Here is a 21742-nt window from a genome sequence, read left to right as displayed (position 1 = left end):
GGCTGAGATTCGGGGAGGGGAGGCAGGTGTCTGTTTGTTGGGGCAGCCAGGAACTGGAGGCCAAGCAGCTCAAGGTCCCTGCCAGGCGCCCAAAGCCACAGCCGTGCTTCTGATTAACAGCCGCACGCACGCCTGGTCGCACACTGTAGTGACTCATGGGGTTGTACGGTCTGTGATTTAGCACACCTGCACTTGACTATTTCCATCCTAATTAAATTAACAAAAAATTAAGAGTGACAAAATGGCAAACATGTACTGATTTATCTAATGTGTGCCCTTGCGGCTTAAATGGGCACAAACTCCTTTTAACTTTGAATGAAATAAAGGGAAATATCAGGCGTTTGAGCTATGTGTTTGCTAAAAAATTAGCACTGGATCAGCAGAGGCTCTCCACGGCCCACACACTCATTTGTATGGATCAGCGCACAGTGCTGGGGCCTGCATTGCTGTGTCGAAGAACCAGAGCCAGGCACTCAGGACGTGCACCAGCTGAGGGCCTCAGCCCTGGAGGATCCTGGCCACTTTCTCTCCATGAGAAGCAATGACTACACACTGTGCTGCAGGCGGGCTTCTAGACTGCTGAATGGAGCCATGCCTGCCTTTTGATATACTGTCCCCTGCCCCCCACACACCCTGCATAGAAGCCTTCCCATGGAGGTTTCCAGAAAGGGGAGCCACAGCTCTCCCATGCCTCCTCTCCCTTTCCAGGTCCCACGTGGGGAGCAGGGGAGTAGACAAGCCCAGCCCTGCAGCCCAGATCCCTTTTGCTAATCCACAGCATTTACTCGGCCCCGTGGTCACCTTTGGATGTGTTTTCTCCATGCCATACTGGGGGAACGGAGGCAGAGATTCTCTCTGTTCCTCTCTGCACACAGGGCACACGGTGGAGACTCAACAATCCCATACAATCAACATCATGATCACCACCATCTTCCTCCTCTTCATCAATGTCACCATCACCATCATCATTGTCACTCTCATCCTCCTCTACATCAATGTCATCATCATCATCACCATCGTCACCGTCATCATCATCATCACCACCATCATCACCACCATCTTCCTCCTCTTCCTCAGTGTCATCATCACCATCATTATTACCATCATCACTTTCATCATCATCATTTTCATCCTCTTCCTCCTCATCATCAATGTTATAGCAGCAGCAGCAGCAGCAACACCTTCATCATCCTAAGCCAGCACTTATATTGGGTTTACTCTGTGCCATATGTTATTTGAAGTTCTTTAAATGTAGTAACTTACCTTAATGCTCTCAATAACCCTATGAAGTAGGTATACTATTATTTACCCCCATTTTACAGATGAGAAGACTGAAGGGCGAAGAAGTTAGCCCATGTTGTACAGGATTAGTTAATGGGCTAGTGAGAGACAGAACCAGGATCTTAACCAGTTTGAATCTCTCTGTCTTAAGGGTTCACGTTCTAGGTCACTATACTACATGGTGTTAAATGACTGAGAAAGATTAAATGAATAAATAGGCATGTAAATGATGAATGAATGTTCAACAGATGTCAAGGAGCCTTAGGGAATAAAGGATGCTTTTCTCACTATTTATATTTGGCAACAATGTCCATCTTGGCCCTCCTTCTTCCTTTCCAGTGGCAAAGGTCTCAGTTTGTCAGTGATGTAGGGTTGGGACCCACACTGTTGGGGCACTGTGTGTTTTTGCAGTGCCATTTATAAGTAAGCGTGTCCTTGTTTTGTGATAATGTGATGACCTCGCTTCTTTGCCCCATAGAACACCAAGCTCCATCTAAGCAAAGAGGTGGTATGTCTGTTCATCACTATATTCCAGTGCTTAGCACAATGCCTGGCACATAGGAGGTGCTTAGTAAATCGAAACAGGTTGTATAAATAAATGAACTAACAGGCAAAAGAGAAGCATTTCCGCCAAATTTCTTAGACTCACCATTGGAGATATATATATATATATATATATATATATTCATTCCTATATCCGTGTGTCCATGTGTCCATGTGTCTGTGCATGTGTGTGTGTCCGTGTGTGTGTGTGTTGGCTAATAAATCACTGGAACAAAGTGGTATGTACTTACTGTTTTATGTCAAATGTTGTTTCTTTTATTCTTCCCATGTGAAAGAATGTGTATAAACATAGGAGAAATGAAGAGAGCACTGGATTTGATATCAGAGGGATGCGTTGAGCCCTTGGGCCAGCCTCTCTGCTGGGGGGGGCAAGAAGACCTACACACTGAGTTACTGTGGAATTTAAGTGTGGCCAGGTGTGTAGACATGTTGTGTAAACTACGAAGTGTAAAATAAATTACATGGTTTACCAAATCCCTATCCCTAGTAATGGAGCCTGGCCTCAGACTGAAGAATTAGAGGTTGTACTTATCCTGGGAATGATGATAATTCTCACCATTTGTTGGGCCCTTGCTTACAAAAGGCCCTACACTACACATTGAAGACATTCTTATGTATTCTCATAACAGCCCTATCAAGTACCAGTATTTACCTAATTTTATGGATAAAGGCATGATATTCAGAAGGCAGATCCTAATTCACCCGAGGTAAACAACTAGCTTGCATCTAGGTCTCTATGGCAGAGACAGCCATCTGCACCTCTTTATCCATTCTCTTCTTCCTTGAGTACTAGAACCCCCAAATTTAATAGGGCGAATGACCATCCAGAATGAAGACTACATTTCCCAGCTTCTTTTGTAGTTAGATCTAGTTGTAACTGAGCTGTGGCCAATGGGAGATAGGTAGAACTATTTTTCCCCCCTTTCTTGCTGCTGGAATGCAGGCACTATGGCTGGAGCTCAAGCAGCTATCTTGTGCCATGAGGTGGAAGACATGTATTAGGATGTTGATGCTGGGTTATGGGAAGCCAAGACTCTGATCAGCCACCAGCTGCCATGCTGGCTCTGGATTCCCTAACCAAGCTTCTCCAAGGCAGGGAAATCAAACTATTCTATTTAAGCCATTGCTGTTTTGGGGTTTTGGTCACTTGCAGCTGAACATCTCTTAACTAATATGGTCTGTCTGACTCCATAGCACATTTTTTTAACCACTTCCTTTAGAAAGCAGCTTACCTTCATCATCCTTCCAAGACCTCAGGACATTATGACAAAGCCCGAGGCACAGTGTCTGGCTCAGAGTGAATGCTCAATAAAGGCTAACTAGCCACTGTTCTCATTGCTCTAGCTACTGCTGCTGCTATGTGCAAACATGTGCCCCCTGAGAGTTTTGTTTAGCAATCCAGAGTGATTGCATCAAGTTGTCGGGCAGGCAAGACAGTTTTCATTAAGCCCCAAATGCTCACCCTGTCTGGCATCTGAAGGAGGACTCTGATTTCAGCTCCAGAAAGAGTCCTCAAACTCTTTGTACCAATTGTGTATTTATGCCAGAGTCGTACTTAGGCGTGATGGAATTAGGCTATAAAGAGGGAGAATTTTTTTCAGCTCGGCAACCCCAGTGGAAGGGTGGCCAGCAACGGTGAAATGTGACCTCACTGGGCCACATTTTAAGGACGCCCAAGGAGAGGGACATGCCAGGCAGATGGACACTAACTTTCTGAGCTTGCAGGAAAATGAACCCAAAGGTCTCTCGGAAAACTCTTTTGCAAAAACCAGATTTCCATATAAATAATAGACATGTCAGAACATATGATGTCTGAATTTTGGTATTTATCCTAAGAGCTGAATGTACAGTCTGTAATAATTTTCTCAGATTCTAGAGAAGCTTCTGCAGATTCTGTCCTCAGCACTGGCTTTGGGCAATTAATTAAATTGCCTTTTTCTTTCCCAAAGTGGTGACTGCTGATTAAGACTTGCCCTTTCCACCCCGCTCACTTTGGTGGCCATTTTTCTGCCTGGCTGCAGTCTCATCAAGTCTCTGCTAGAGAACACAACACAGACGCAGAGAGGCTTTCTCGGCTCCCAGATGGTGTACAGTTTGAACAGTGAAACCTCAAGGAAACATTTCCCTGGAAGGAGAGGTGAGGAAAGGCAAGCAGGAAAACTGAAAGACCAAAGTGAGGAATCAGAAACAGAGAGAGTAAGAAGTTCAAGTCCCCTTTCAGACGTCCACTGCCCTTGCCTTGCCTTCTAGGGAATTCTGCTGACCGAGAGGTCCAGTTAGCACTTCAGAATGCCCTGATGAGAACCCAGCAGGAGGAAGACCCATAGGTAGAGAAAGTGCTTTGTTTTACAGTTTCCTGGGCACCAACACCAGCAGACTTTTCTGCCACCAGCTGGAAATATGAGATGCTGGTGTTTGTTCCCAGCTCCCTGAATTTAAATTACATCACCAAGGAAGAACCTTCCCGAAGGAAATGAATCTCTGAAGATAATGATCCCTCACAATGGACTTCAAACTGTGATAAAAATATAACTTGAATGTTAAAGGTGAATTTGAATTAAGGATCCTATCACCTGTGTTGCTCCACACCACAATAAAAAAAAAACAACTTATTTCACTGCCAACAGCAAGTATCCTGCGACACTTCTTTGAAAACCAACTATTTTTGAAAGCCAAGTTAGAAAAACACATGCGCTCTAGGGTATAAAGAAAGCTGCACTGTGTATAAAATGTAATACTGAGCAGTAGATCTTAGTATATTGACATTATAAAAACCGGGTAGCAATGGGAAATAATATTTTTACAAAGGTGGCAAACATAAATGTCAAACCTGCAGGCACATTTATAGACCCTGTCACGCATTGTGGCATTTCGCCACCAGGATGCTAAAAAGAGCCGGGCAAGAAGGTCCCCCGTGGTGCCACCCGAGGCACACACACCGCCGTCAGAGCGCCTCTGCGGGTCGGGCACCGGGGCTGCCTGTGCACGAAAGGTGCTGGACGAGAGTCTGTGTGAGACATGAGCTCAGGAAGAGTGGGAATAAAGTTGTGCCCGAAAGCCAGGCTTTGGCCCTGGGGCTCCTCCTCTGAGCGCCTACAGAGCCACGAGCCTTCCCACTAGTTCAGTGCTGACTCGGGCTCTGATTTTTTTCTTTTTAATTGACGTCAAATTCACATAGCATAAAATTCACTATTTTGAAGCATGCAGTTCAGCAGCATCAAGCACACTGGCAACATTGCAAAGCCATCAGCATTACCTAGTTCCAAAGCAGTCTCATCACCCCTAGAGAAACCCATCCCCGTCTGTCATGTGCTCCCCTCCCCCTCCCCACCCCTGGCAACCACCAATCTGCCTTCTGTCTCTGAATTTACTTATACTGGATACTTCATAGGAATGGAATCGTAGAATACGTGACCTTTTGCGTCTGGCTTCTTTAATCAGCATCACTTGTTTGAGGTCATCCATGTTGTAGCACATGTCGGTACCTCATTCCCCTTTATGAGTGAATGATGTTCCGTGGTATGGAGAGACCACATTTATTTATCCATTCTTCAGTGGAGAGACATTTGGTTGCTTCCACCTTTTAGCTCTTGCAATTTTTTTTTTTTTTTTGCGGTACGTGGGCCTCTCACTGTTGTGGCCTCTCCTGTTGCGGAGCACAGGCTCCGGACGTGCAGGCCCAGCGGCCATGGCTCACGGGCCCAGCTGCTCTGTGGCATGTGGGATCTTCCCGGACCAGGGCACGAACCCATGTCCCCTGCATCGGCAGGCGGACTCTCAACCACTGCGCCACCAGGGAAGTCCTCTTCCAATTATTTAATGCAGCTTGTTCTCTCTCCGAATCAAGCTCTCTCTGGCAGAGCAAAGGGGGTTAGTTCCACGTAAGCTCACCAAGCTTCGTTTGCTAAATGAATAAATAGAGAGGGTGCTCAAGGGGACAGGTTGAATGCCTTTCCGGCATTTATTCCACCCCCCGCCCCACTGCGTAACAATCATAACAGTTGGGGAATTTCCTCTTATGCCATCTTCCAGGATAGACTCAGATGTGATTGAGCCAGGGGTTGGCAAACTTTTCTGTAAAAGCTCAGCTAGGACATATTTTGAGCTTTGTAGGTAATACAGTCTCTGTTTACCATCTCAATTTTGCAGTCATACACAATATGTAAACAAATGGCTATGGCCATGTTTCAAAAAAACTTTATTTACAAAAGCAGAGGCAGGCTGGATTTGGTTGATGGGCCATGGTTTGTCAATTCTTAGTCTAAACTAATTGCTTCTTCTCAGCCACAGTGATTGGTTCCAGTGGTCAGGTGACCTAACTGATCCAATCAGAGTGAAGCCCAGAACTTTTTGCTCAGTGGTTTGCTTTTCTTTTGGACACTGGAGTGTGGGTTTGTAAGGCCTGAAATACCTACAGCCATTTTATTGACATGACATGAGGAAAGCCAGCCACGGATACAGAAAACAAGGAGGAGGGAAGCATTGAGAAGATCAAGAGAACATGACCAGAGTCTTGATCAAGCCATGCCTGAAGTCCCCTCTTTATCTGGATTTTCACTGCCTAACGTATATATTTTGCCCTTACACATTTATTTCTTGTTTCTCTCCCCATTATGAGGATTTTGTTAATTGCTATATTCTTAAAGCTTAGCAGTTTTTAAGTGCTTAGCAAAAATTTGCCAGATGAATGAATGCTTGGAGATTTTCAGATCTCTCTTGAAGCAGAGGGTGAAGAGGCGGGGGGGAATGAGCCAGAACAGCTCACACTCCCCTGTGAATCCACCAGGCGGGTGCTCTCCACGTGCTGGGACCGGGCTGGGGGCTTGGTGGCAGTGCCGCCCTGCCACAGCAGAGCCTTCTTCAGAACAGACGTGCAGCAGGGGCCAAGTGTGTGATCCAACCTGTGATCTCATTCACAAGAGCCTTCAGACTCGGGCTCAGGATAAAGCATCCTCAGGGAGCAGCACCCATCTGAGAGGTAGTTTCATTCATACAGGCAGGTGGTAATCAATGCTGGGCAGAAACTGGCTCCTGTCTCCAAGGCAAAAACGCTACCAGCTCCAGAGAGCAGATGGTGCCTACAGTCAGATGGACCTGGGGTCAAACCCTAGCTCCATGGGGCTACAGTTTTTTCCTCCTCTGGCCTGGAGTATAAGCGGGTCTGTTCACCCCCACCTCTTAGGAGGGCAGTACCATCAAGGGCGGACGCGGTGGCAGGGATGGACACAGCCCCTATCAACCCCCTGCACCCCCATGGGCGGGCCAGCACAGAAGGACCAGTTCGCCCCCTTGCGGCCTGACTCTATTGGGCATCCCTTCTGCCCCCTCTTTGTAGACCAGTTCCAGGTACTGGGCCAGGGTCACCAAGTCGACGGCACACCCCGCCTCGCGCTCAGGTGTGGTAGCACGCGCTCTTCCTTAGCCCTGGAACTGGCTAGCTTCATTCTCGCAGTTGAGGACAGAACACAACGCAGGGCTTTCACTTAGATGCTTCCCAAGCAGGCAGGCAGCTGTCAATGCCGGACAAGCACACTGGCCCGGCCAGAGCGGAGGCCTCTTGCTGTCCAGGGATACCCAGACCCAGCTGGGTGATGGAAGAAGCAAAAATAAATTCACAATCAAATAAATAAATAAAGAGCTGTATTCTTGCTATTCATACTTCTGCAACTTGAGACATTTCTGCACTGAGGTGGCCAGGATGCTGTGAATAAACAAGACCCACGGGAGCCCTTGGGTGACTTTGAAATATTTATTTGGCCTCCCCATTAGCGTTTTAAAAGCCAAGGACTCACGGGCTCCGGGTCCAAGGCAGGCAGGCCCCCTGGTAGGGCTACTCCTGAAGGAAGGGCCCACTTAGGACAGCAGAAGGTGGGCCCTGCCCTCGGCCCCCCAACTCCATCCCCCCAGGGCCCTCTCTCCTGGACCCTGTCTCTGCTGACAAAGGGGGGGCTTGGAGAAAGCTGGTCCTATCGAGATATTTGCCTTAATCAGTGGAAAGACCATAATGGTGTGAAACATCAGATCCTCAAATTCACAGACAAACCCAAGTCTCACGACTCTGGCCCAGAACTGGGGCCCCCGTATTTATCACCATCCTCCTGTGTGGGTAACCACGGGTTTCCTACACGGAGGAGCTGGGGCTGTGAACTGGGGCCAGGCCTGTGCAGGGAGCGGGGAAGACGCATCATGACGGCCGAGCTCCTCGGCAAACCCGCCTGTCCCTACCGCGCGCAGCCCCTGCGGCTGGGTTCTTCCCTTCTTCGCCAACACACTTATTACCTGCATCCACCTCAGACCCCCCAGTGGCAACCAGGGAGCGCCTGAGGCCAGGTTGCCGTAGCAACAGTTACTCTTTGAAACAGGATTTTGCTTCCCCTGGGTGAGGTGACCCAGCGCCCTGTCAGACTCAGTGGGCTGTGGTCGACGGTGGGTGGGGGGCAGTGGGGTGGCCAAGGACCGGGCTGAGTGACCCCTTGCCTTGGAGGCCGAGGACAATGGCCCTGCTTGCACAGGTGTCTTCTCCGACTGTGCCCCAAAGTGCCCCTTCTCACAGAAGGCCTCCTCGGCTCTCTCAGCACCCCCAGTGGAAATGACCCAGGCCACAGACTCATTAGACCTCTGCTTCTAGAATCTTCCAGAACCTTCTAGTAACACACAGCTCTACCAAGGAGCCCCTCCCTGAAAGCACACTGTTGAAAATACAGGATGCAGGGAGGAAAGGAAACCGTGTTGCATCTCTGGTTCACGCAGTTGGGCTGGTGGCTACCTGCCAGTTATTTAGCATGAATGTGGGCTAGTGAGTGGGCCCAGAGAATGCCCCTCCCTTCCTAGGGTCCTCCATTGCCTCCTTCTTTTTTTTTAATACGTAGTTACAGGCATACCTTGTTTTTTTTTTTTTTTTTTTTTGGCTGTGTTGGGTCTTCGTTGCTGCGCGCGGGCTTTTCATCGCGGTGGCTTCTCGTTGTGGAGTATGGGCTCTAGGCGTGAGGGCTTCAGTAGTTGTGGCACGCGGGCTCCGTAGTCATGACGCACGGGCTTAGTTGCTCTGCAGCATGTGAGGTCTTCCCGGACCAGGGATCAAACCTGTGTCCTCTGTGTTGGCAGGCGGATTCTTAACCACTGTGCTACCAGGGAAGTCCAGGAGCCTCCTTCTTAACCTAGGAGCCATTCCACCGATACGTGCAGAGCCTCTGTACTGGGGAATGCCCAAAGACTTCTCGAACTTTCCCACCTCCACCCAAGTGAGGCTGAGATGGAGCAAATTGCTTCTGTGTTCAGGAGAAGCAGGTACTCAGGGTTTTCTTGCTGTTGTCAGTAGCCCCTTCCATCTCTCTATACCTGCAGCCTCTGCCGGCTCCTTTCCTGTTTGCCCCAGGATCGCAACAATTCCCTTCCAGTTTGAGGCTATTACTCTGATTTCCCCTCTCTCAGCAGTCCATGAATTTTCTAATATGGAGAAAACAAGGTGCTGTTATGTGCACGCGTGTGCACACACACACACACACACACACACTCACAACTTCGCCCAGCCATGAGTGGTGGTATTGAATAACAGCTGTATTAGAATTGCATCTCCGAGGCGGAGCAAGGAGTTGGGACAGGGCGCACCCTTGCCGTCTGTGCTGAGGTGGGCGGTTTTCCCTCAGGAACCCAGCTGCTTCCTGGGCAATGTCAATGCCACGTGCTAACCCGAGGCTGCGGTTGACAGCGCCGGCCGCGAGGCAGGCTCGGGCCATCTCCCTCGAAGGGGTCACCGGTCGGGACCCCTTCCCGCTCTTCTGGACTTTGCCAAACTCAGAGCAGCCAGTCACCCCTGTTCATCCCATCTGTGGGAGTGTTCTTTATTACCCCAGGAAACTGAGGCTGTCCAATGGTGAGGGAGGAATAAATCATGGTTCGCAGCTAAATGGAGTAGTGAGGATCTGCTGCAGATGCTGCCTTTTATCAGCAGTGCAAATAATGAAGATTCCATGCGCTGAGGACAATGAAATGAGCCACTACACTCCTGATGGGGTATTTGTACGACTCTTTGAGTTATGTTTCAAAACCAGGCTCCGTTAAAGATGCAGAACCCTTTTCAGAAGCAAAAAGACTAATATTGCTCTCCAAATAATTTATAAGTTTCCCCACACGGCAGACAAGCAAAGTTGTCTGGAAGCAGGCGATCACTGTTTGGGGTAGGGGGTGAGGACTGAATCCACAGACCATCAAGTCCTGCCCTTGTCTCCTTACACTGCAGCTTTGCCAGTGGTCTTCAAGCCCAGCGATTTTGCCCCCACCACTACCAGGAATGCTTGGCAAAGGCCGGAGACACTCTTGGTTGTCAGGACTTGGTGGGGGAGGTAGAGATGCTCCAGTGGGTGGAGGTCAGGCATGCTGTTGACTATCCTTCAGTGCACAGACAGCCTCCACTGCAAAGACTCATCCAGCCCCAAAGGTTGACGGTGTCAGGGCTGAGAAAGTCTAGACTAAAAGTCCCTGTTGCATTTCCTCCTGCTGGCTATGCGGGGGTGTGCAGGGAGCCAGCCAGGACCTTTGGCGTGTCCACGTGGGACACAGGCCCTGGAGCCATCAAAGGCACTGCAGAACCACCATGCGAGCCCAGGGCCACTTCAGTGGCGTCTTGCCGCCTTGGAACACGAGGTGCAGCCACTGAAAACTGGAAGCCCTGCAGGGTGGTGGCTAAGACGCATGGCTCTGGATGACAGCTGCTCTGGGTTCAGATCTTGGCCTGGCTGTCGATTGGCTGTGCAACCTGAAGCCGCTTGTTTAATCCTCCCGAGCTTCACTCCCATGCCAGGGAGGTGATAAGCACACGCCTGCCTTATAGGGCTGCTGCGGGTGATGAATGAGCTCATACGTGCAAAGCACTTACGAGAGTGCTGGCAGCTTGGCGCTCAATGAATGTAGGCTGTTATCATTACTAACACGGATGACGATGAAGTTGATTGAGAAACACACAGAAGGTCCCTGTTTAAGGCCAAGTAAGAAAGTGAGACACCAAGTCATGTGCCTGTTATGCCTGCAACTGCCCGGCAATGAACCTGTGGTAGACCCAGCCCAGGAAGGATGTGCATGGCTGCTAGGGGATGGGCCAGGGTGTAGACTTCTGAATAGCTGTCTTTGGAAAAAGAAATTAAATTCTAGCTAAATAAATAAAATCACATACCATAAACACACCACAGTGGAACCTTCACCAAAAAAATCACCATCATTTTCAGTCTTAGAAGGAGTTTTACCTGGCTTTGTGTTTACTGGCATAAAGTGGGTCTGGGCTCCCCCCTATGGAGCCAGCAATGGCCTCGCCAATACTGGAAGGGAATGTGGCTACAGAAGCAGGGGACAGGCCAGCGCAGGGCAGGAACTGGCCCTGGCGTTGCTGAAAGATTCAGGGCTGTAGGAGGAATTCCAGATGGGAGGGAGCTGTGGCGCCCGACCACACCACCAGCAGCAGAAATTTGAGGGACAGGTCAGAGCAGGGGGCCCCCAGTAAAGAAGAGAGGTTCCTGGTCAGCTCAGGACTTCCCCAGGTTGGCAGCTTAGGTCTGGTCGAGATGCGGAAACAACCCAGTGGATTCCAGGAGGCTCTTGCCCATCTCGCCACTGGCTGGTTGTATGACTGCAAAAGGCACAAAACCTTCCTGGATCTTAGGTGCCACCAGATGCCAGGACCCCACCTCCCACCCCAGGTGTGACCGTTGCAAGGTCTCCAGTCCTTGCCAAATGTCCCAGGGGGCAAAATCCCCTGCAGCTCCCTCCCCCGCAGTAGCAAACCGCTGAACCAGCTGGTCTACAGGATTTCTTCAGCCGTCAAATTCAAAAACCCCGGAAACAGATTCACGTTTCCAATGCATTTTAAAGATGCGAGCAGATTTCTGCAGGTAACTGCTTTACTGCCACCAGAAGCAGGGCCTGTTCCTAGAGAATCTTGGGCTATTTTCAGCCGCAGAAATGATCGAGCAGATTTGGTGAGGATGCCCAAGAGACACTAAAGGACAGAGAGGTGCAAAAGACAGAGTGGGACGGAGTACGGTACCCCAGGACTCGGGGCAAAGAAAACCGAGTTAGGTGGTGAGGGCGACACGGATGGTGAAGATGCACATGCGCGTCGGAATACACTGTCGATGAAACGTGAGAATGGAAAACTGGCAGCATTTCTCTACTGATATATTAATTTATGCGGCACATGATTGAAAACACACGAGTAAACACATTAATAAACAGCAAGAGGCCCGACGAGGCTGTGTGAAGGCCCTTCCCCCCACCCCGCTCTCCTCTCTCACTTGGCGATGAGTTAATCCTTGCACAATAACACGTGTCTATAATGAACAGTCTGTGGGACATGAAATGTTAAAAGTGTTTCCAGTAATGTGTGTCTTTCCTCGAATCCGACCTGGATCATAATGGATTATTTTCCTCCATTTCTGGATATGCGTGTTTCTGATGCATATTTTAAAACCCTTGGGTTCCAATGTACCTTATTACATTTTAAAGTCTTTGGATTGTAGCAGAAAAATGTTCTGCGCTATAAAACATAGAGCGTAGCTGAGGTTTGATGGGTTTGCTTCTATTTTCTACCCCACAAAATGCTTTCTAAATGCCATTAAAATTTAGCATACACCATAATAACCAAGCTGCATTTGTTCCATGTGTAAGTCAATTGGCTTCTGAGTTTTATTTCTTTCATATACATCAGACCCAATAAAGTTGTTGCTGCAGCCAGAGGTGAGGAAGACGCCGTCCTTGTGTAGACCAAGCCCTGCCGTCCCCACAGAGGGCTGGGTGGGTTTCAGAGAAGCTGCGGCTTCCAGGGGATGGGATGGGCGTGGGAGTGGGGCTTGGCCCTGCTGGGAGCCATGGGAGAAGGGAGAACACGCAGAAGTGAGGGTGGTCTTGGGGAGGGCCCCCACCTCTCACGCATGGTATCCGGGATGTGGCAGAGAGCACTCATCCAGAGTTCCGAGTTCACGTCTCACCTCTGTCCTGCCCCTGCCACCCAGGCAACCGTAAACGTAGGGCTGGGATCAGCCGCACCTGAACGCCATCCTGGCTCACAACCCAGATCAGCATGACAAACGGGTGTCCTCCCTCTTCTCCTGCACCCCGGGGTTGAGGGTCCAGTTCAGACCTTTCTCACCAAGGTCACCACCCTACCTCCTCTGGGTGCCTGTGATGAGGGTGGAGGAGAGACAGGAAGCAACTTGCCAGACCTGGGACTTGGCCAAGCCTCCTTGGGCACCTGTGCCTCCAAACTTTCTCTCCTCTAGTCTTGGGAAACATGTCAGGTTTGACGGACCGCCCCCCCCCGCCCCAAACCAGAGGCAGAGGCAGAGGAGGAGAGGTATGATGCGTCAAATGCAGCAAGACAGCTGTGGTGAGATGGGAGGTCGGAGATGCAGTGGCTGTGGCCTGGGCTTTGCGGTGGGACAGCGGGGCTCAAACCCAGGCTGTGCAGATGACCAGCTGAGCAACTGCGGAAAGGAATTCATCTCACTTCACTTCCATTCAATCACCGAACAAAAGTGCAAGGAGCGCCTGCCATGGGCTAGTACGGTGTCGGCGCTGAGCTACGGCAGCATTCCAGAAGAAATGGAGCCGTGGCTACTGGGGAGGGTAGGTGACGAACAAAGACAGTACAGGTGACAAGTGCTACCCCAGGGGCAGATGGAGGCCGTGTCCTAGTGGAGGGCGGGGTCTGGGAAAGCTTCACCACCGGCAACCTCACTTTGCTCATCCGTCAAATGGGTATATGGGGCTGCTTTATGGGCCGGCTGTCTGAACCCAGTGAGACCACGGGTACCAAGCGTCTGCTCAGGGTCTGGGTCAGAGTGAGGCTCAGGGAACGGGGTCTATTGCAGTGTTAGGTCCAAGGCTGTATGCGCGGGTCACCTGTCCTCCTTGTAATGGTCCGGCGGGTCGGGGAGAGAGCAGGAGAATGCAGAGTGCCACAGACCTCCCCGTGTTTCTCCATCGGGGCCCCTCACCCCCTGCCCAGAGCCAGGCCAGACTGACACTGCAGAGCCGGTGTCAGCATCGGGGCAGTCGGCTGGACCTGCCGAGCCGGGCCTCGCGAAAGGAATATGCAGCCGCCCTAATGTGTTATGACAGGAAGGAAATACAAATAAACATAATAAATCTGGCGGCGTGGTCATTATGATGGAGAGTCTGGAGGGAAGCTGGGGACGGGGGGCAGTCGGGTCTCCTTTATGTCAAGGGAGCTTACAGCCAGCTCTTCCGTTTTACCTGGGGCTCTGTTCTTTACAGCAAATTGGACCTTTCGCTCTGAAAGAAATAATTACTCTCCTAGGAGAAGAGTGCTGGCCGTGAATGCTGATACGACACACAATGTCACCTTGCCAGTCAAAAGAGTTCCAACTCCTCAGCTTGGGTCCCGGCCAGCAAACCGTTTCTTTCTCATAATGGAGGTCACCTCTCTATAGAATTTGTTGATGATCTCCAAAATGACAAGGAAGAAAGCTCCTGTCAGCAGGATTTTTTTTTTTTTTTAAGAGGAAAGAATAGCGCAGAGATGAAGGTGGCCAGCAGCGTGGGGTGAGGAGAAGGGAAGGGGCCCAGAGACGGAGCCAGAGGTCAGGCTTTGCAGAACCAGAAGGAAGACAGCTGTGAGGCTCCATCCCAAATTAACTCAGGGACCAGTGACCCAGCGGATGGACCATATCAGAAATAGGGCGCTGCCCCTTGCCCAGCTCAGAGAGGGAGGCTGCCCAGCTGGCCGTCCTGTATCAACACAGGAGGCTGGCGCTGGTGCCTCCAGCTGGTGGTCCGAGAGCCTTCACTGTAGATGCAGATGCTTAGATGCCGACTTGCCAGGGGAAAGAAAAATATCCACGGCCACGGCCCTGAAGACGCATCAGTGGTGGTGGTGGGGGGGGTATTGTTGAATGCTATCGTTAAATCCCAGCAGGAGGAGAGCCTCGACTTCACCTGCTGCAAGTTGCCAGCGGAGCAGGGAAATCTCGGCCTCGGTGCTTGTAAATAAGTCCATCTGCTGAGAGTCCACAAAGGAATTCTAGCTGTGTGCGCACCCAACCAGTGCCCACGTGGGGCCTCAGAGCTGTTCTGAGCTTTCTCCCAGGCAGACCCCGGCCTTGGAGGAGTCGTCCCTGGGGAGATAGGGGCTGCCTCCCCCACCAGCCGAGGTCAGGCAGCTCCTTCCTCCAGCGTAATCCCCAGCAGACCTGGCAGGGGGACGGGGGGTGGGGGGTGGTCTTTCCCAGGCTGCACCTCTACGACTGCGTATCCACGTGGAAACATACCTCCAGCCTTAGATCCGTGGAGTTAGCCAAGAACAAATGGAAGCAATGAAGGAAGGTAGGCGTTGCAATTGACTGGTCAGGATGTCCTTGGCCTGGGAACCCAGATGTACCGAAAACTTCACCTCTGCCCTTAACAAGTCCTGAGGCCACCTCCCTCCCCAAACCCACTCTGCTTTCTGGGTACTGATGTTAATTCCGCTCTCCATCAGACAAATGTTTTCTGAGCACCACATGTCGGTAGCCGGGCTGTGCCCACCCGGGTCATGGTGAGCAAGCAGAGGCCGGAGGGGAAAGGTCACTAGGAGCTAAGCATTTGATGGAGGCTTGTGAGCCCTGTGGGGCCTGGATGACCTCCCAGGTCTGAGACTCCGACTCAGGAAGCAGGATGGCTTTGTAGAAGTGGAAGCAATCCACGGGGAAGAGGAGAAATTTTCCCAGGGGTGGCACTTTCCACTGTTCCCCTGTCCCGGGGCCTGACCTCCCTCCAGGATGCTGAGCCAGCTTCCCTAGGCTCATCAAATCCGTGGAAAGGCCGAATTCTGGACTATATGACCAGAATTCTTTCCCAGAACTGTCTTACTGGCCAATGACCCCAGGGCTGGCCAAACCAGTGACAAAGGGAACTGCCATTTGGGCCAGAAGTACAGTGAGAGTTTTATGTTTAATCTTAGCATTTGACAAGAATCTTACGGAACAACCAAGCCAGAGGGAGAAAGGGGACCATCCTCACCAAACAGGGGTACCAGAAGGGGACCCAGCATCCCAGCCCAGGCAGGGCTGCTCTCTCTACCAGCCTACCCTGGCGAGGACATACCCTGGCACGAGGCCCCGGGACAGCAGCTTCACGGCACATTTAGAATTTTAGAAGCATAAAAAAAAAAAAATAATAGAAAGGTCTGAAATTATTTTTTTTAATATGAGCAGGAGGTTTTAATCAGAACATGAGAGAGGAATTCCTTTCAAGTAATAGCCTGGTAATAGCACTGCCTAAAGTAATGAGATTTCAGTATTCAACAATAAAATGTGATCTATTCAGGATTCGAGGAAACAAAACTCTAGAGATAATTTTTAGGGTGATTTTCAGAGGCCTGGATTGGTGTTACAGGTTCAGGACATTAAGCCCACCTGGCGGAGGGGCAGCCAAGCGCATGATGCTAGAAAGGCCTCTTCACAGAGGCTGGAAGACTGATCACTGAGGGCCTCCTTCCCCGAGACCTCTGGGGACCACGGCCCTGGGGTCAGTCCTCACGGGGCCTCAAGGCCAAGTGTGAAGCGGCTGGACGTCACAGCTGCTCCCCGAGAAGGTCACCCTTTGGCATGGCCACCAGTGTTTCATCATCAGCCAGACCCAGACCAGAGGCCATCCACTCTAGAATCAACCACCACCACTGCTACCCCTGCCCTGCCTAATCGGAGAGGCCACGGTTGACAGGTGGCTCACACACTCATTCATTCAGTCCACACACGCATCCTGAGCCTCTGCTTTTGTGCCCAGGACTCTGACAGATGCTGGAAGTACCATGAGCAATGTTTCCACTGGGCTTATCCAAGCGCCCCAGACAGGCGACCTCATCTTTGAGGTCTCGGCGCACGACCCAGAGGGACACCCTTTTCCCATGGTCCCCGGAACATACTAATCATCTTCGTGTCCCACTTCAAGGCCGTCCTCGGGGAAGACTTTCATCGCTCTCCCTCCACCAGAGCTGCCAGAGTCCCCTCCCCTTCCCCGTCACAGCACATATCGGAGCTGCGACAGTTACCGTGGGTTCTTTGGTTTAACAGGCGTTGCCCCAGAGGGCAGGAACCCGTGTCTGCCTCGCTCTCCGTGGCGTCCCGAGGACGCCACATAGCACCTGCATACAGCTGGCCCTTAATAAACATTTATTTACAAACTAATGAAGTGAGCCTAGAGGCATCCCATAATGGAGAGCTCTGGATACGGAGGCCAGAGTTCAAGATGCAAGTGGAAAATCTGCTAGACCTCACGTGCGACCTTGGGAAAGGCCCTTGGCTTTTCTGAACCCAGTTCCTCTCTGCAAACTGATGGGGCTGGGCTAGACAAACATCTTGGGTTTTTTTTTCTGATTTTAAACTTTAGTGACTTAACGGTTCTGTGACTCTCCTCTGGGTGCTGACCGTAGGTGTCTGGATCCTTGCGATGCTCTGGCTTGCTGTCCCTTGGAGGAGGGCTAGCAAGACATAAAATCTTTAGCAGAGGGCCTTTCTTCAGAAGCCCCTTCAAGAGACACCCACACCTGGCTGGCTGGCCACAGGTCTGCCACACTCCAGACACACAGAGTCCCTGCTGGGGTCAGTATAGCTCCACCACTGCCTTGAGGAGACAGACAAGAGACCTCCTCCTCCCCACTCTGGGGGGCCCCCAAATAGACCTGCCATCACTGAGCCTAAATCCTCCTAAGGTCCCAGAGACAAGCAATGTCCGACGTCACCCGTCGTGTGGAAATATTACTCACAGGCAGTAACCAAACCAGCTGACCCACAAGCTGCGTATCCTGCAGGCCGGGAGTCCGCATAAAAGAAAGGATTAAGTGAAGTCTGGTTGGCGGATGATGTTCTACCAAAGGTCCCCCCCACCCAGATCACCCCTCCACTCATTATTTATTAACAAGCCCCAAGACATGAGCATTACATCAAATGTCCAGTGTGGGGAAAATGATAAAGTAATATTTTACAGCTGGAGGCCTCTTAAAGGTGTTAACAAAAAGCTTACAAAGTGATTTCAATGTGTTAACAAAATAATTTAGTAAGAATTCACTGTAGCCGAACATTAGAAAAAATATTAATCACCAAGTGAGATGGAGGTAAGAAAAACAGCACACCCACGTCCGTGAGTAATACAACGACTGAGCACCACATCCACGGTGATCGAGCACTTGGGTCAGACAAGGGCACGGTACCTCCTACCCACAGCTCACACATTTCCCACTTGGCGTGTGTCTACATGAAAAATTTTTTTCCCAAATCCTCCAACTTCTATACAGAGCTTCCCTCATCTGAGTGGGTGGTGAAAATAGTCATGTTTCTCTGGTCATGTTCTAACAATTGCCTTTGCCCCGAGGACCCCAATTCACCAACTCCACCCAGGTCCACCAACTCCACCCAGGCCACCAGCTGTAAAAGAAAGGCTAACACAGAATAAAGTGTAAGTTCCAAAATCAGGTAACTGGAATGTAATGCAGGTCGGGGACATGTTCTGTGGCTTTGTGAGTACATCGAGTGATCTGGGAATAGCTGTGACTATTTGCACATGGGCCACCTGGCCCTGCCCAAATACAGAGAAAAGTGTCATGGTTGGTTTTCTAAGACAGGTGGATTGTGACCTGTTTGTTTTAGGAATATTAAACTCTGAGAGGGTGGATATCAGGGGTTCTTCCTCAAAGAGGAGTCAGGGCAGAGGGCAGACAGACCAGGCCACTGGGAATCAATTCAGAGACACAGACATTCAGAAAAGGGGATGGAGAATCAAAGATGGTTCACATGCATGGACCCTGCTCAGAGGAAAGAGAGGGGACAACTCCCACCAAGGGAGTTTTCACCCTGAACTCCTTCAACTAGTAGCAAGCCCTCTGTTGCATAAGAAATTGATTGTGATGTATAAAAGTTTAATGTGCCCCAACCTTCCAGGTTAATATTTATTGCATGAAATGAGATTCACCTGGACTTTTTAAAAAGTCAAGCTGTGGAAAAGTCATTTAGGTGACTGGATACATCGGACCTGTATATTCTGGTTCCTTCTATGCAGTAAACAATAAGAATCACAAAAGTCCTTGAAGGAAGAGGACTCATTTCCCCAGGGGTCCCAGGTCTGCAGCCTTCCCTTTCGGCCTAGCCCGCTCTGACTCACCACCCACCGGGCGTCAGCCAGAAGGCCACCTCCCCTGGGAAGCTTTTTCTGACTTCCCCCTCCCGCCCTGCAGTTCTCTGCTTGACTTTTTTTTTTTTAATTTTTATTTTGTATTGGAGTATAGTTGATTAACAATGTTGTGTTAGTTTCAGGTGTACAGCAAATTGATCCAGTTATACATGTACACGTATCTATTCTTTTTCAAATTCTTTTCCCATTTAAGTTATTATAGAACACTGAGCAGAGTTCCCTCTGCTTGACTTTAAGTTCCATGAACCTGGGGACCAAATCTGCCCTGTTCCCCTTTATATACCAGTACTGGTGGCGGGCATGGCCCAAACTAGGAGCTCAGGAGATATTTTTTGAGCAAATGAATGAGCGTATATTCAGAGAGAACCGTGGTACGCACCCCTTTCCATCAACCCTAAGGTGGCAGTCAGTTACGATGAGGGTTCACAAATTCCAAATCAACACGGCACCCCTCCTATTTTCTGTCGAAGGCAATGCCTGGGCCAGGCTGGCAGCCGGCACCTGAAGAGCCAAACCGAGCTTCTATTACTAAATCTTCCCGTGAGCCATATCCTTTTCCAAGGAAGAAGCATCCAGAACGATGCCCTAACGCCCACAGGCCTGCTTTCCAGGGGCAAGTCCCATTAGCAATGGCTGGTGCCCCAGAGCCCAGAGACCTCAGCCGAGTGCAGACAGATGTATGTGCTGCAGAAAATCACTCTATTAAGTTCAGCAGTGAACTCCCTTCAGCCAAGCCATGCTGTGCCCTGACTGCCAAGTGGCTGCAGATGGATCCAGTGGAGAGAAGGTGGCAGATGTGGCAGAAGGGGGGTGGCCTCTGGCTTTCTTCTCTTGCAACAAACCCCTGCACCTGTGTCGGCCAGCACTGACCGACCACACTGCCAGGCTGGGTGAGGACGTGGCTAAGGGGAGCTGGATAGAGAGGGACAGCTTCAAGCGGCATATGGTCTGGGGGGACATATGCACAAAGACCGTGAGCATCTACCATGTTCCCAGAGGAGGGTGGGTGTACACAGACTTGGTGCTGGTTCTTTCACTGGACCCATGATCAGCCTTCCAAGGTGGGCGGTCATACTGTCTACAAACAGGAAACTGAGCTTTGGAGAACCGAAGTCATTGGATGGAGGTCACTCGCTGGTCAACAGTAGACCTGAGATTTGAACCAAGGTTTGGGCGGCCTGTCTTCTCAGCCCCACACTCCACTGCCTCAGCACGGGGGTCCCGTCGGACACCTCCTTAGTGGCAGTCACCTTCTGAAACTCCCTCTTTGGTGAATCCCAGCTTCCATGCTGATAGGTTGCATCTCTCCTTCCTTAGCTGTTAGGAATTGAACTGTATCCCTCTTTTTTGTTGTTTTTTGCGGTACGTGGGCCTCTCACTGTTGTAGCCTCTCCCGTTGCGGAGCACAGGCTCCGGACGTGCAGGCCCAGCGGCCATGGCTCACGGGCCCAGCCGCTCCGCGGCATGTGGGATCTTCCCGGACCGGGGCACGAACCCGTGTCCCCTGCATCGGCAGGCGGACTCTCAACCACTGTGCCACTAGGGAAGCCCCTGAACTGTATCCCTCTTAAAATCCGTATGTTAAAGCCCTAACCCCGGTATCTCAGAATGTGATCTTATTTGGAGAGAGGGTCTTTACGGTGTTAAGTTAAAATGAAGTCGTTAGGGCCCTCACCCAATACGACCAGTGTCCGTATAAACAGGGGAAATTTGGACACAGACACGCACACTGGAAGAACACCACGTAAAGACGAAGGCAGAAGCAGGGATGATGCATCTCCAAGGCAAGGAGCGCCTAGGGCTGTCAGCAAAGCCCCAGAAGCTAGGAGACGGTCATGGACCAGATTCGCCCTCAAAGACCCCAGAAGAAACAAACCGTGCCAACACCTCCATCCTGGACTTCCAGACTCCAGAACTGTGAGAGGACAGATTTCTGTTGTTCAAGCTGTCCAGTCTGTGGTGCTCTGTTATAGCAGCCCTAGCACACTAATACACTAGCTCTGAAAAATCCCACCCAGAGCCTGGTTCAGAAGAAGGCAGGTGTTTTATCTTCTCTGCTCTCTTCCCTTTCAGAGTTTCTACTCCAAGAACACAGCGGGAGCCCCTACACCAGCTCTAAAGAGACACTTGGGCAGGGCCCACCGGTCCATCTGCAGACCGCCACACCTCTGCAAATTACAGTGATCAACAATGTTTCTTGCCCCAGAAGAGCTAAAAACTAACTGCAAAAGGAGAGCAGGGGAGAGAGAAACGAATTCGAAGTAAAGGCTGCAGGAGGAGGTGAACAGCGTGTTGGAAGATGAGGATGGTTCTGAGACTCACGGGGGTTGGCGGATGGGCTGCCTGAGTCTGCCTCCTCCTGGTGGGTTGGGTCCAGCCTGAGGGGCACGGAGGGGGCCAAGAGAGAAGCGGGGGCACTCTGGCCTCTTCCAGAGGCCAGCACTTGTCCTCCCTGTCCTGGGATTGGGGCCATCAGCTCCTCTGTGGATCCTGGGACCCCCTGCCCCCCATGCCCCCACCGGCGTGCCCTTCTTAGGGGACAGGGATGAGGAAAGGCTGGCCATTCTCTGAGCCCTGGTGTCCCCAGAGTCTCACTGGAAAGGGGTCACCTGGTCCCCACCACTGAGAACAGGGCTGTACGGATGGAGCCAGCGAGCTCTCAGCCAGCACCCCTCCGGCACGTGGCTAGCCTGTTCCACCCCAGGCTCTGCAGCAGGAGAGCCTC

At 50.9% G+C, this 21742-nt stretch overlaps 1 protein-coding gene across 1 annotated transcript in view; it reads right to left on the bottom strand.

Moving 5' to 3' along the window:
- CAMTA1 (calmodulin binding transcription activator 1) overlaps positions 1-21742 on the bottom strand; it is an 899418-nt gene that overhangs the window by 325899 nt on the left and 551777 nt on the right. The gene's annotated exons all lie outside the window — the stretch shown is intronic.

Source organism: Mesoplodon densirostris, chromosome 2, assembly GCF_025265405.1.
Source record: "Mesoplodon densirostris isolate mMesDen1 chromosome 2, mMesDen1 primary haplotype, whole genome shotgun sequence".
NCBI lineage: Eukaryota > Metazoa > Chordata > Mammalia > Artiodactyla > Ziphiidae > Mesoplodon > Mesoplodon densirostris.
The sequence above is the reverse complement of the archived record's forward strand: the minus strand, read 5'-3'. Positions and strand labels throughout refer to the sequence as shown.